The 12,344-nt window shown below is 43.6% G+C and overlaps 1 long non-coding RNA gene across 1 annotated transcript in view; it reads right to left on the bottom strand.

Annotated features, from left to right (window-relative positions):
• Positions 1–323: 323 nt before the first annotated feature.
• The window catches only part of LOC133665055 (uncharacterized), a 141,451-nt gene continuing 129,430 nt past the window's right edge, over positions 324–12,344 (bottom strand). The window contains exons 3-4 of the long non-coding RNA XR_009828683.1: positions 1,366–1,435; positions 324–678 (exon numbers count right to left, since the gene is read on the bottom strand). This is a non-coding gene — a long non-coding RNA (uncharacterized LOC133665055). The remainder of the gene's footprint in view (positions 679–1,365; positions 1,436–12,344) is intronic.

Below are 12,344 nucleotides of genomic sequence, written 5' to 3'. Positions count from 1 at the left end.
AATTGTTAATACAATTGGATATGGTTTAATGAATACAATGAAACACAAATAAGCATATAAAGTCCACTTGTTTTTCTACTACTACCAGGTAAGAGATGCATGAATTATAATCCAGAATTAACTTTTAGAATGTTTTGGACAAAGCAGAAGTGTGTCAACTTTAGCAGCGTAAGCTAGCATTAGCTCACTGCTATCAATGCGCCGCTAAAGTTGGCGTCTGCTTTGGCGTAATAACAATAACACTCATATTGTCAGGTTCAAACACTGATGACATCTATTAAACAAGACAAGAGGCAAATAATTAAACAGAGACAGAATTCAATTTGGACTCAATATTGAGGAGAGTCGTCTGTACACTGTACCCTTGCACAGTATCTCAGCACGCTCTGCCAAAAGATTGCACGCCTCTTTCTTTTATTTTGGACCCTCCCTGACCACATGGTCACCGCTGTTTCCAAAGGACAAAGGTCGCAAAAAGTTCACAGAGAAGGTCGTAAACAATTCACAGGAAAGGTCAGTTCAAAAAGAGTTTGTAAAATAGTTCCAAAATAGGTCCATAAAATAGTTCAAAAAGACGTTCGTAAACCAGTTCAAAAAGAGGTCCATAAAAATAGTTTAAAAAGAGTTTGTCTGGAAATTGGGCAGATCCTGCCATCTCTCCGCTTTGAAGTCCTTGGGCTAGAACAATATCTTTCGGTTGATTACCATACATGAGAGAAAACAGAAACACCTTCCTCTTGCTTTTCCCCTTCCCACAGTGGAGTTTTACGAGCCTTACTCTTGGTAGGTTTCAAAGACAGCTTTTGTCTTCTCACCAGACCCTCAATGTAACACAACGTTTTTGTGATAATTTAGAAACAATTATTCTAACACATATTAAATACATTTTCATGACATGTACTGTAAATGGAGTATTGCTAGCTGTTTCAGGATGTTTTTAGAGGGGTTTGTGGACCGGTTATAGGACCCACGATCCGTTGACTCAATTGTTAGCTAACTATTTACGATTTCCAATGCATAAAAAAAGCCAAGCATGTGTTCTTGTCTTACATAAGTGAATGCAAAACAGAACATCTCCTTCCAATTTTTGCATATTTCCAGTATGACTGATCTAATAATATGGTCAGAGTGCAGAAGTGTTCCCATCGCGATGTCATTTGACCCCCGAATCTACGGAAAATGCAGAGGACATTCGGAGCGAAATATTCAATAATTCGTAGCATTTTGCATTCTGTGATGTTTAGACGGTATTTTCACTAGTTTTTCCACTCTACTGCTACTTTAAAACAGTAATCCTCACTGTTATCGCCACTCGGTTGGATTACTGTAATGAACTTTTAAATCCCTTAAAGGACGCCGCCCTACCTTTCTGAACTGCCGTGCCCTGCACACACCATCCGGCTCACTCAGGTCGGCTGATCAGCTGCTCCTGGCCCTGCAAAACACAAAATGCAAGCTCAGAGGGGACATGCCTTTGTTGTTGTGGCGTCTAAACAGGGGAATGATCCGCCCTTGCAAATGAGCCAACCTGTGTGTTTTTAAACCTATTCTTAGAACCCGTCTCTTTTCTTTGGCCTTTGGCGCTGTCGAGGTCGTTGTTGTTTTTCTTTGGGCTACGCAGTGGTACAGGAGTTTGATTGTTTCTATGAAGAAGCTCATACAAAACCCAAAACCAGGGCCCTCTGAAGGCAACCATAACTGCCATGTGGCCCTCGATGAAGACGAGTTTGACACCCCTGATCTAACCTTTCCCAGAACTAGGCTGCACACTAAACAGATACTTACAAAACACGGACAGTTGAAAGGTTAAAAAAATAAATAAAAATGAAGACGAAAAAACGGGTGGCACAAGTTAAGCGTAGAGCTGAACAAAATGGGTGCAAAAACAAAAGTAGCGTCAAAGACAAAGTAGAGTCTATCAAGGCGACATACAAAGCAGGATGGGAGGATGAATGGTGGTCCGGGGTTGGCGGGCTGATTAACAGGTGAAATGAGGATCAGCTGGGATCAGGAAACGGTTGATTGGCAGCTGAAGCAGTGAATGAGTGTGAAACAATAGGGGAAGAAACACAAACAAACGTAACAGACCTGAAGGAAATCATTTGATTAAAACTTTCCAGTATCAAACTTGTATAAACCCATTACCCATTCAGCAAATGTTTTAGTCAAACATTAAAACTCACCACTCAGCTTAGACTTTAACGACAAACGATGAAGACGATTAATGGCTCCTCACACGTCTGACAATTAAACATTCAAATGTGAAAATAATGAATAACTTTAAACAACGTTGTTAACAAATGGAATGATGCTTGCGAACGCAAAACGTACTGGGACACCACTGCAGTCTTTGTCCTAAGGCTCCTTCTACACTAAGGTTATCTTGGGTAAATCCCACCTAACCTTATCCTTGTCCAGACACACACACAATGGTCGTCTAAGCCCCCTGTCCTTTTGTAGCCGTTTAATAAAATGAGAGTAGTGGCAGATCAAACCACTGCTCATTTTAACCTGAAAATATTTGGTTGCACTTAATTTTTGAGGCAAATCTACTGTTCATTCAACCTAAAGAGATGTTGGTTGTACTTTATTTTTATGTTGAAAAACAAAAGCAGAAGTAACTACTGATAAAATGATGGTTACTGTACTTTTAGTGAATTTTTTATTTATTTTTTCATCAAAAATGAACACAAAAGTTTTCCTCTTGTTAATTCAAGCTAAAGTGTTAGTATTCAAATAAGATGTGAATGCATTGGCCAATAATTGTTAGTAGTGATAGTAGGCTAATATAGCTAATATAGACACTTACATCATGTGTTGCCTTCATTATAACACTTATATAAGACGTTTAAAGTCATTTTGATAGTAGGCTAAAATTGCTAATATAGACACTTACGTCATGTGTTGTCTTCATTATAACACTTATATATGAAGTTTAAAGTCATTTTGATAGTAGGCTAACATAGCTAATATAGACACTTACATCATGTGTTGCCTTCATTATAACACTTATATAAGAAGTTTAAAGTAATTTTGATAGTAGGCTAATATAGCCAATATAGACACATCATGTGTTGCCTTCATTTAAACACTTATATAAGACTTTTTAAATACTAATATAGCTAATATAGACACTTACGTCATATGTTGCCTTCATTACAACACTTATATAAGACGTTTAAAGTCATTTTGATAGTAGGCTAATATACCTAATATAGACACTTACGTCATGTGTTGCCTTCATTATAACACTTATAGAACGTTTAAAGTCAGTTTGATAGTAGGCTAATATAGCTAATATAGACACTTACGTCATGTATTGCCTTCATTATAACACTTATATAAGACTTTTAAATGCTAATATAGCTAATATAGACACATCATGTGTTGCGTTCATTATAACACTTATATAAGAAGTTTAAAGTCATTTTGATAGTAGGCTAATATAGCTAATATAGACACTTACGTCATGTGTTTACTTCAATATGACACTTATATAAGAAGTTTAAAGTCATTTTGATAGTAGGGTAACATAGCTAATTTAGACACATCATGTGTTGCCTTCATTATAACACTTATATAAGAAGTTTAAAGTCATTTTGATAGTAGGCTAATATAGCCAATATAGACACTTACATCATGAGTTGCCTTCATTTTAACACTTATACAAGACTTTTTAAATACTAATATAGCTAATATAGTATAGTATATAGTTGTATTAAGCCTCAGGGAGTTGAACGCCCCTGCCTTACATAGTTCCGGGTCACCCTTGGGCAAGGTGTAGCACCCGAATGCCCCCCCCCATCAGGGTTACGATACCCCCCATGAACTACACTAAAAGAGGATGCGTTACCCGGCCCGGAGGAAGCCCGGGGCCCTCCACCGGAGCTAGGCCCGGAGGTAGGGCTCGTCAGCGAGCGCCTGGTGGCCGGGCTAGCCACGGAGCCCGGCCGGGCACAGCCCGAAGAAGCTACATGGACACACCATCTTCTCCGCCACGTGGGCCCACCACCCACGGTCGGAACCAGTGGGGTCGGGTGCGCTGCCAAGTGGATGGCAGTGAAAGTGGAGGCTCTGGACGGACCACTTTCGGGACGTGGAACGTCTCTACGCTGGTGGGGAAGGAGCCTGAGCTGGTGCGAGAGGTGGAGCGCTACCGGTTGGATCTGGTGGGGCTTACCTCCACGCATAGCAAGGGCTCTGAAACCACACTCCTGGACAAGGGTGGACCTTGTTCACTTCTGGAGTTGCTCAGGGTGTGAGGGCACAGGCGGGTGTGGGGATACTCACGAGTCCCCGGCTGAGTGCCTGTACGTTAGAGTTCACCCCGGTGGACAAGAGGGTCGCCTCCCTTCGCCTTAGGGTTGGAGGGGGGAAAACTCTGACTGTTGTTTGTGCATACGCACCAAACAAGAGTTCAGAGTATTCGGCCTTCTTGGATACCTTGCATGGGGTCCTGTATGGGGCGCCAGCAGGGGATTCCATAGTCTTGCTGGGGGACTTCAATGCGCACGTGGGCAATGACAGTGATACTTGGACTGGCGTGATTGGGAGGAACGGTCTCCCTGATCTGAACCTGAGTGGTGGATTGTTATTGGACTTCTGTGCTAGTCACGGACTTGCGATAACAAACACCATGTTCAAGCATTAGGATGCTCATAGGTGTACCTGGTACCAGAGCACCCTAGGCCAAAGATCAATGATCGATTTTGTAATCGTATCAGCTGATCTGAGGCCGTATGTTTTGGACACTCGGGTGAAGAGAGGGGCTGAACTGTCAACTGATCACCATCTGGTGGTGAGTTGGGTTAGATGGCGGGGGAAACCTCTGGAACCTGGCAAACCCAAGCGTGTAGTGCGGGTGAACTTGGAACGTTTGGAGGAGTCCTCTGTCCGGAAGGACTTCAACTTCCACCTCCGGCGGGACTTCTCTGCCATCCCTGTGGAGGTTGGGGACATTGAACAGGAATGGGCAATGTTCAAAGCCTCTATTGCTAAAGCTGCAGCTGCGAGCTGTGGCCAGAAGGTCTTAGGTGCCTCAAGGGGCGGTAACCCTCGAACACCCTGGTGGACAGTGGTGGTCAGGGAAGCCGTCCGACTGAAGAAGGAGTCCTACCGGGGTATGTTATCCCAGGGGACTCCGGAGGCAGTTGCAAGGTACCGACGGGCCCGAAGGGCAGCGGCCGTGGCTGTGGATGAGGCTAAGCAGAGGGTGTGGGAGCAGTTCGGGGAATCCATGGAGAAGGACTATCGGGCGGCACCAAAGCTGTTCTGGAAGACCATACGGCACCTCAGGAGGGGGAAGCAGGGAACCATCCAAGCTGTGTACGGCAAGGATGGGACTTTGCTGACTTCAAGTGAGGAAGTCGTAGGGCGTTGGAAAGAGCATTTTGAGGAACTCCTGAACCCAAATACATCAGACACACCCTCCCTGATAGGAGCAGGGCCTGAGGATGATGGGGGATCGACGTCGATCTCTCGGAGTGAAGTCACTGAGGTAGTTAGACAACTCCACAGTGGCAAAGCTCCGGGGGTTGACGAGATCCGTCCAGAAATGCTGAAGGCTCTGGGTGTTGATGGGCTGTCTTGGTTGATACGCCTTTTCAACATTGCGTGGAAGTCTGGGACAGTGCCGAGGGAGTGGCAGACTGGGGTGGTGGTTCCCCTTTTCAAAAAGGGGGACCAGAGGGTGTGTGCTAATTACAGGTGTATCACACCACTCAGCCTCCCTGGGAAAGTTTACGCCAAGGTACTGGAAAGGTTGGTCCGGCCGATAGTCGAACCTCAGATTCAAGAGGAGTAATGTGGATTCCGTCCTGGTCGTGGAACAACTGACCAACTCTTTACGCTTGCGGGAATCCTGGAGAGGGCCTGGGAGTATGCCTATCCAGTCTACATGTGTTTTGTGGATTTGGAGAAGGCGTATGACCGCGTCCCCCGGGAGATCTTGTGGGAGGTGCTGAGGGAGTACGGAGTGAGGGGAACCCTGCTGAGGGCCATCCAATCTCTGTACAACCAAAGCAAGAGTTGTGTCCGGGTGCTTGGATGTAAGTCGGATCCGTTTCCAGTGGGGGTTGGTCTCCGCCAGGGCTGCGCTCTGTCACCTATCCTGTTTGTGATTTTCATGGACAGGATTTCTAGGCGGAGTCGTGGCCATGGCGGAGAGGGTATACGTCTCGGGGGGCTAAAGGTTGCGTCACTGCTGTTTGCAGATGATGTGGTCCTGATGGCACCTTCGGTTCGTGACCTTCAGCTCTCACTGGATCGGTTCGCAGCCGAGTGTTCAGCGGCTGGAATGAGGATCAGCATCTCCAAATCTGAGGCCATGGCTCCCAGCAGGAAACCGATGGTTTGTACAGTCCGGGTAGGGGACAAGACTCTGTCCCAGGTGGAGGAGTTTAAGTATCTCGGGGTCTTGTTCACGAGTGAGGGAAAGATGGAGAAGGAAATCAGCCGGAGAATCGGAGCAGCTGGGGCAGTATTGCAGTCTCTCTGCCGCACTGTTGTGACGAAACGAGAGCTGAGCCAGAAGGCAAAGCTCTCGGTCTACCGAGCTATCTACATTCCTACTCTCACCTATGGTCATGAAGTGTGGGTAATGACCGAAATAATAAGATCGCGGATACAAGCGGCCGAAATGAGTTTCCTCAGAAGGCTGGCTGGCATCTCCCTTAGAGATAGGGTGAGAAGTGCAGTCACCCGAGAGAGACTCGGAGTAGAGCCGCTGCTCTTCGCTTGGAAAGGAGCCAGCTTAGGTGGTTCGGACATCTCGTGCGGATGCCTCACGAGCGTCTCCCTAGGGAGGTCCTTGTTGCACGTCCCACTGGGAGGAGGCCCCGCGGCAGGCCAAGGACCAGATGGGGGGATTACATCTCCTCTCTGGCCTGGGAACGCTTCGGGATTCCCCAGGAGGAAGTCGCAAATGTTGCTCTGGAGAGAGAAGTCTGGGGGTCTCTGCTGGAGCTGTTGTCCCCGCGACCCGATTCCGGATAAGCGGTTGAAGATGGATGGATGGATGGAGACACTTACGTCATGTGTTGCTTTCATTATAACACTTATATAAGACTTTTAAAGTCATTTTGATAGTAGGCTAATATAGCTAATATAGACAATTACGTCATGTGTTGCCTTCATTATAACACTTATAAAAGAAGTTTAAAGTCATTTTGATAGTAGGCTAATATAGCTAATATAGACACTTACGTCATGTGTTGCCTTCATTATAACACTTATAAAAGAAGTTTAAAGTCATTTTGATAGTAGGCTAATATAGCTAATATAGACAATTACGTCATGTGTTGCCTTCATTATAACACTTATAAAAGAAGTTTAAAGTCATTTTGATAGTAGGCTAATATAGCTAATATAGACAATTACGTCATGTGTTGCCTTCATTATAACACTTATAAAAGAAGTTTAAAGTCATTTTGATAGTAGGCTAATATAGCTAATATAGACACTTACGTCATGTGTTGCCTTCATTATAACACTTATACAAGTCGTAAACATTTTTTTGCGGCTCCAAACAGATAACTTTTTTGTATTTATGGTCCAATATGGCTCTTTTGACGTTTTGGGTAGTCGACCCCTGCAGTAGATGGAGCCCGCGTACCACGAGTGGTGCACCCACCAGAGTTTTAGAACCCCTGCAATAGTGGACCCGAGCGGCCATACATCAGACTCTCCTTGCATTGCCAGTAAATATATGGTCCCCTGCACCGCTCTGTTAGATATAATTGCGGCAAAAGGCCATTTCGCCAATAACTGCAGAAAGTGCTTTGGAAAAGAAAAGGGGAGTCGGGAGGGAGGACAATGGATTACCTTTCCCACCTACACACTCAGACACATATTTACACACACGATCCCTCTCAGAATACCACTCGCTGTATAGTCCTCAACACACGGGGCCATAAATTGTTCAGAGCCCATAATGCTATTCCCTTAAGACGAAATTAAAGTGGGGATTATGGCGAAGATGATACATATCGCCTTCAATGCCTGCACTAAATAAGTCTGCCGTAGCACCCAAAAGACTTTGTGTGTGTGTGTGTGTGAGTGTGTGTGTAGTCACAAGATCGTTAGCTTTTATCAGCCATTAAGCCTTTGTAGAAGGTTCCCCCTGGGGTGTCTGTGCATGGATGGTAGCAGCAGTGGTCCTGCACTACCATAGGAAAGTAAATTCCACTTCGGTCGTACCTCGGTTTTCGTTATTCATTATAAAGTTTTACACAGATGAAAACATGGACAATGCATATGAATAAAATGGATACATTTCAATTAGGGGATAAGCAGGAAGGGACGAGGGGGTGGGGGGTTCAATTTAGTACTTAATCAACGTGCTGGTATTCTTGTTATATCCGAAAAGGCACGGACGATGGCTTTGTGCTCAGACAACTTTGTTTGCACCCACTGATTCACGGCAGTTTCAGCACACGACACGTCACACTGTCGTGACACCCCAGTCCCCTTACGTCAGAGGTGAATACAAGGTCAAACTACAAACCCCGTTTCCATATGAGTTGGGAAATTGTGTTAGATGTAAATATAAACGGAATACAATGATTTGCAAATCATTTTCAACCCATATTGAGTTGAATATGCTGCAAAGACAACATATTTGATGTTCAAACTGATCAACTTTTTTTTTTTTGTTGCAAATAATCATTAACTTTAGAATTTGATGCCAGCAACACGTGACAAAGAAGTTGGGAAAGGTGGCAATAAACACTGATAAAGTTGAGGAATGCTCATCAAACACTTATTTGGAACATCCCACAGGTGAACAGGCAAATTGGGAACAGGTGGGTGCCATGATTGGGTGAAAAAGTAGATTCCATGAAATGCTCAGTCATTCACAAACAAGGATGGGGCGAGGGTCACCACTTTGTCAACAAATGCGTGAGCAAATTGTTGAACAGTTTAAGAAAAACCTTTCTCAACCAGCTACTGCAAGGAATTTAGGGATTTCACCATCTACGCTCCGTAATATCATCAAAGGGTTCAGAGAATCTGGAGAAATCACTGCACGTAAGCAGCTAAGCCCGTGACATTCGATCTGTCAGGCTGTACTGCATCAACAAGCGACATCAGTGTGTAAAGGATATCACCACATGGGCTCAGGAACACTTCAGAAACCCACTGTCAGTAACTACAGTTGGTTCGCTACCTCTGTAAGTGCAAGTTAAAACTCTCCTATGCAAGGCGAAAACCGTTTATCAACAACACCCAGAAACGCCGTCGGCTTCGCTGGGCCTGAGCTCATCTAAGATGGACTGATACAAAGTGGAAAAGTGTTCCGTGGTCTGACGAGTCCACATTTGAAATTGTTTTTGGAAACTGTGGACGTCGTGTCCTCCGGACCAAAGAGGAAAAGAACCATCCGGATTGTTATAGGCGCAAAGTTGAAAAGGCAGCATGTGTGATGGTATGGGGGTGTATTAGTGCCCAAGACATGGGTAACTTACACATCTGTGAAGGCGCCATTCATGCTGAAAGGTACATACAGGTTTTGGAGCAACATATGTTGCCATCCAAGCAACGTTACCATGGACGCCCCTGCTTATTTCAGCAAGACAATGCCAAGCCACGTGTTACATCAACGTGGCTTCATAGTAAAAGAGTGCGGGTACTAGACTGGCCTGCCTGTAGTCCAGACCTGTCTCCCGTTGAAAATGTGTGGCACATTATGAAGCCTGTTGAACAACTTAAGCTGTACATCAAGCAAGAATGGGAAAGAATTCCACCTGAGAAGCTTCAAAAATGTGTCTCCTCAGTTCCCAAACGTTTACTGAGTGTTGTTAAAAGGAAAGGCCATGTAACACAGTGGTGAACATGCCCTTTCCCAACTACTTTGGCACGTGTTGCAGCCATGAAATTCTAAGTTAATTATTATTTGCAAAAAAAAAAATCACGTTTATGAGTTTGAACATCAAATATGTTGTCTTTGTAGTGCATTCAATTGAATATGGGTTGAAAAGGATTTGCAAATCATTGCATTCCGTTTATATTTACATCTAACACAATTTCCCAACTCATATGGAAACGGGGTTTGTAATACAAGAGGCAATCTGGCTGTAAATCTAATTACAGGATGTTATTTATGTAGTTTGATCATTTTCCTCGACTGTGGTTTATTGTGTACATATGTAGCATCATCTACAAAGACACAAAGAATTGCTATTGCGACATCCTGTGGACACATTTAGAACAGCAGTTTCTTTCATTTGAAAATTTCCGGTTCATTTTCATACTTCGCAAACTCATCCTAAGGCTAAAAACCTGTTTGCGGGCCTGATCCGGCCCTCGGGCCGTACGTTTGACACCCGTGGTTTAATATCTTAAACAAAGTGGGGACTACTCCACCTGGGGAAGTCCACAGGAAACACGAGCACAAGCAACACCACAGGTCGCAAGGATCGAGCCCCTTGTGCAAGGCAGGCCGGAATATAAAGAAGCCTGATTAGCAATCTGGATCAGGTGTGCCCAGATTGCCAATCAGGGACAGGTGAGGGCCACGGGAGTCCCAGCAGGCAGAAAACATTAAAAAAATGTTGAGAAACGTGTTGAATTAGGTCCTGACATTGAGCAACTCAAACCTAACGTTGAAACAACTTAGGTCCAGTGTTTCCCACACATTCATTTATTTGTGGCGGCCCGCCACGAAATAATTACGTCCTCCACAAATAAAAATAAAATGTTTTATTTTTTGTCCTGTCCAGCTTCTCAGGCAAATCATATAGTTGATGTAGATGCCCATATAGGCTGTTGAGATTTACTTTACAAAAGAGAAGTGTAGGATACTTCTCTTGTTGCCTTATTTGTATTTGACCACTCCTGTTTTCTGTTTATTTGTTACTGACTGTGGCAGGACACCTCTGCCTCTGTTTCACTTTATGTTGCTGGTAAATAATATGGTTGTAGTAGTAGGCTAAAGTTAAATTATTTAGTATGCACTAATTAAAGGGGCAGAGCTTTATGAGACATTTTAGCTTTTATATTTTATAAGATATATTTTTTGTAGGAACCACAATTAATATATTTCAGTGAATAACTTATTGTTCAAATCTGTATATAAATATGTACATAAAGTGTCGTAATTATATTGTAAAATGGATGGATGGATGGACGTTTAAAACAAAACTGTTATTATTAATTAGTAAGTATACATTTTTTGAGCCTTTTTAGAGAAAATCATATCATTGTAGTAAATTATGGAAATTACTCGATGATGTCATGTGACCACTCCCATAGCCACGCCCCCGCCGCCACAGGTATCTTGGCAGTTTATGGGAAACACTGAGGTCATTTCCTAATCAACAACGTGGATCCAACGTTAGACACCGACGTTGTCTCGGTTTTCCGATGCGACTGTTTTGCAACGTTGCTTTAAAGTCGGTTTTCATTGACATGCACGTATAGTCAACGTCGTATCAATGTCTTCGCGCCTGCTGGGGTGGCAGAAGGCAAACGGCATGCAAAAACGAAAATAAGAGCGCAGGAAAGGATACGGAAATATGGAAAAAATACAAAATAAAGTCAGGCCTGGCATTACAGGTCGCTAACAATCTCTCCTTTATGGAAAAAAAACGTACTGAAGTATCGGATTATAAGGCGCACTGCCGATGAATGGTCTATTTTTTATCTTTTTTCATATATAAGGCGCACCGGATTACAAGGCGCATTAGGAGTCATATTTTTATGATTTTTTTCTTAATGTAAAACACTTCCTTGTGGTCTACATAACATGTAATGGTGGTTCTTTGGTCAAAATGTTGCATAGATATGTCTTCTTCAAGCCGCTTTCTGGCAGTCGCTTCTGGAAATGCGCCGTTTTTTGGCCGGTCTTATTTACGTGGCTCACCTTCGGCAGCGTCTTCTCTCCGTCATCTTTAACTGTTTTAATGACATTTAGACTTTACTTAAATAAATAACGGAGCAGCATCTCCTCATCCGAAAACAACAACAATGTGTCCCGTGAAAAACCGTCCGACCGGAACTCTCTAGTAACTAAAGTTCCTTGGGTGATTAATGAAAAGTCACTACACCGGTATGTTTTAGCGCTTTCATGGCGAGTTTACTGACAGACATAAGTAAGAACTTTACACTACTTTATATTAGAAATGGCAACAGCGGAGGATGAATGTCCCATAACAAGAAGATAGAGGAAAAAGAAGAAGCTTATCGACTACGGCATCGGACTACAAAGGCGGAAGCGGATCTAAAACACACAAATGCAGACCTAAAACACACAAATGCGGATCTAAAACACACAAACGCGGATGTAAAACTCACGTACACGGTTGTAAAACTCACATACATGGATCTGGATCTAAAACACACATACA

Source organism: Entelurus aequoreus, linkage group LG14 (assembly GCF_033978785.1).
Source record: "Entelurus aequoreus isolate RoL-2023_Sb linkage group LG14, RoL_Eaeq_v1.1, whole genome shotgun sequence".
NCBI lineage: Eukaryota > Metazoa > Chordata > Actinopteri > Syngnathiformes > Syngnathidae > Entelurus > Entelurus aequoreus.
This window is presented reverse-complemented; position numbering and strand designations above follow the sequence as displayed.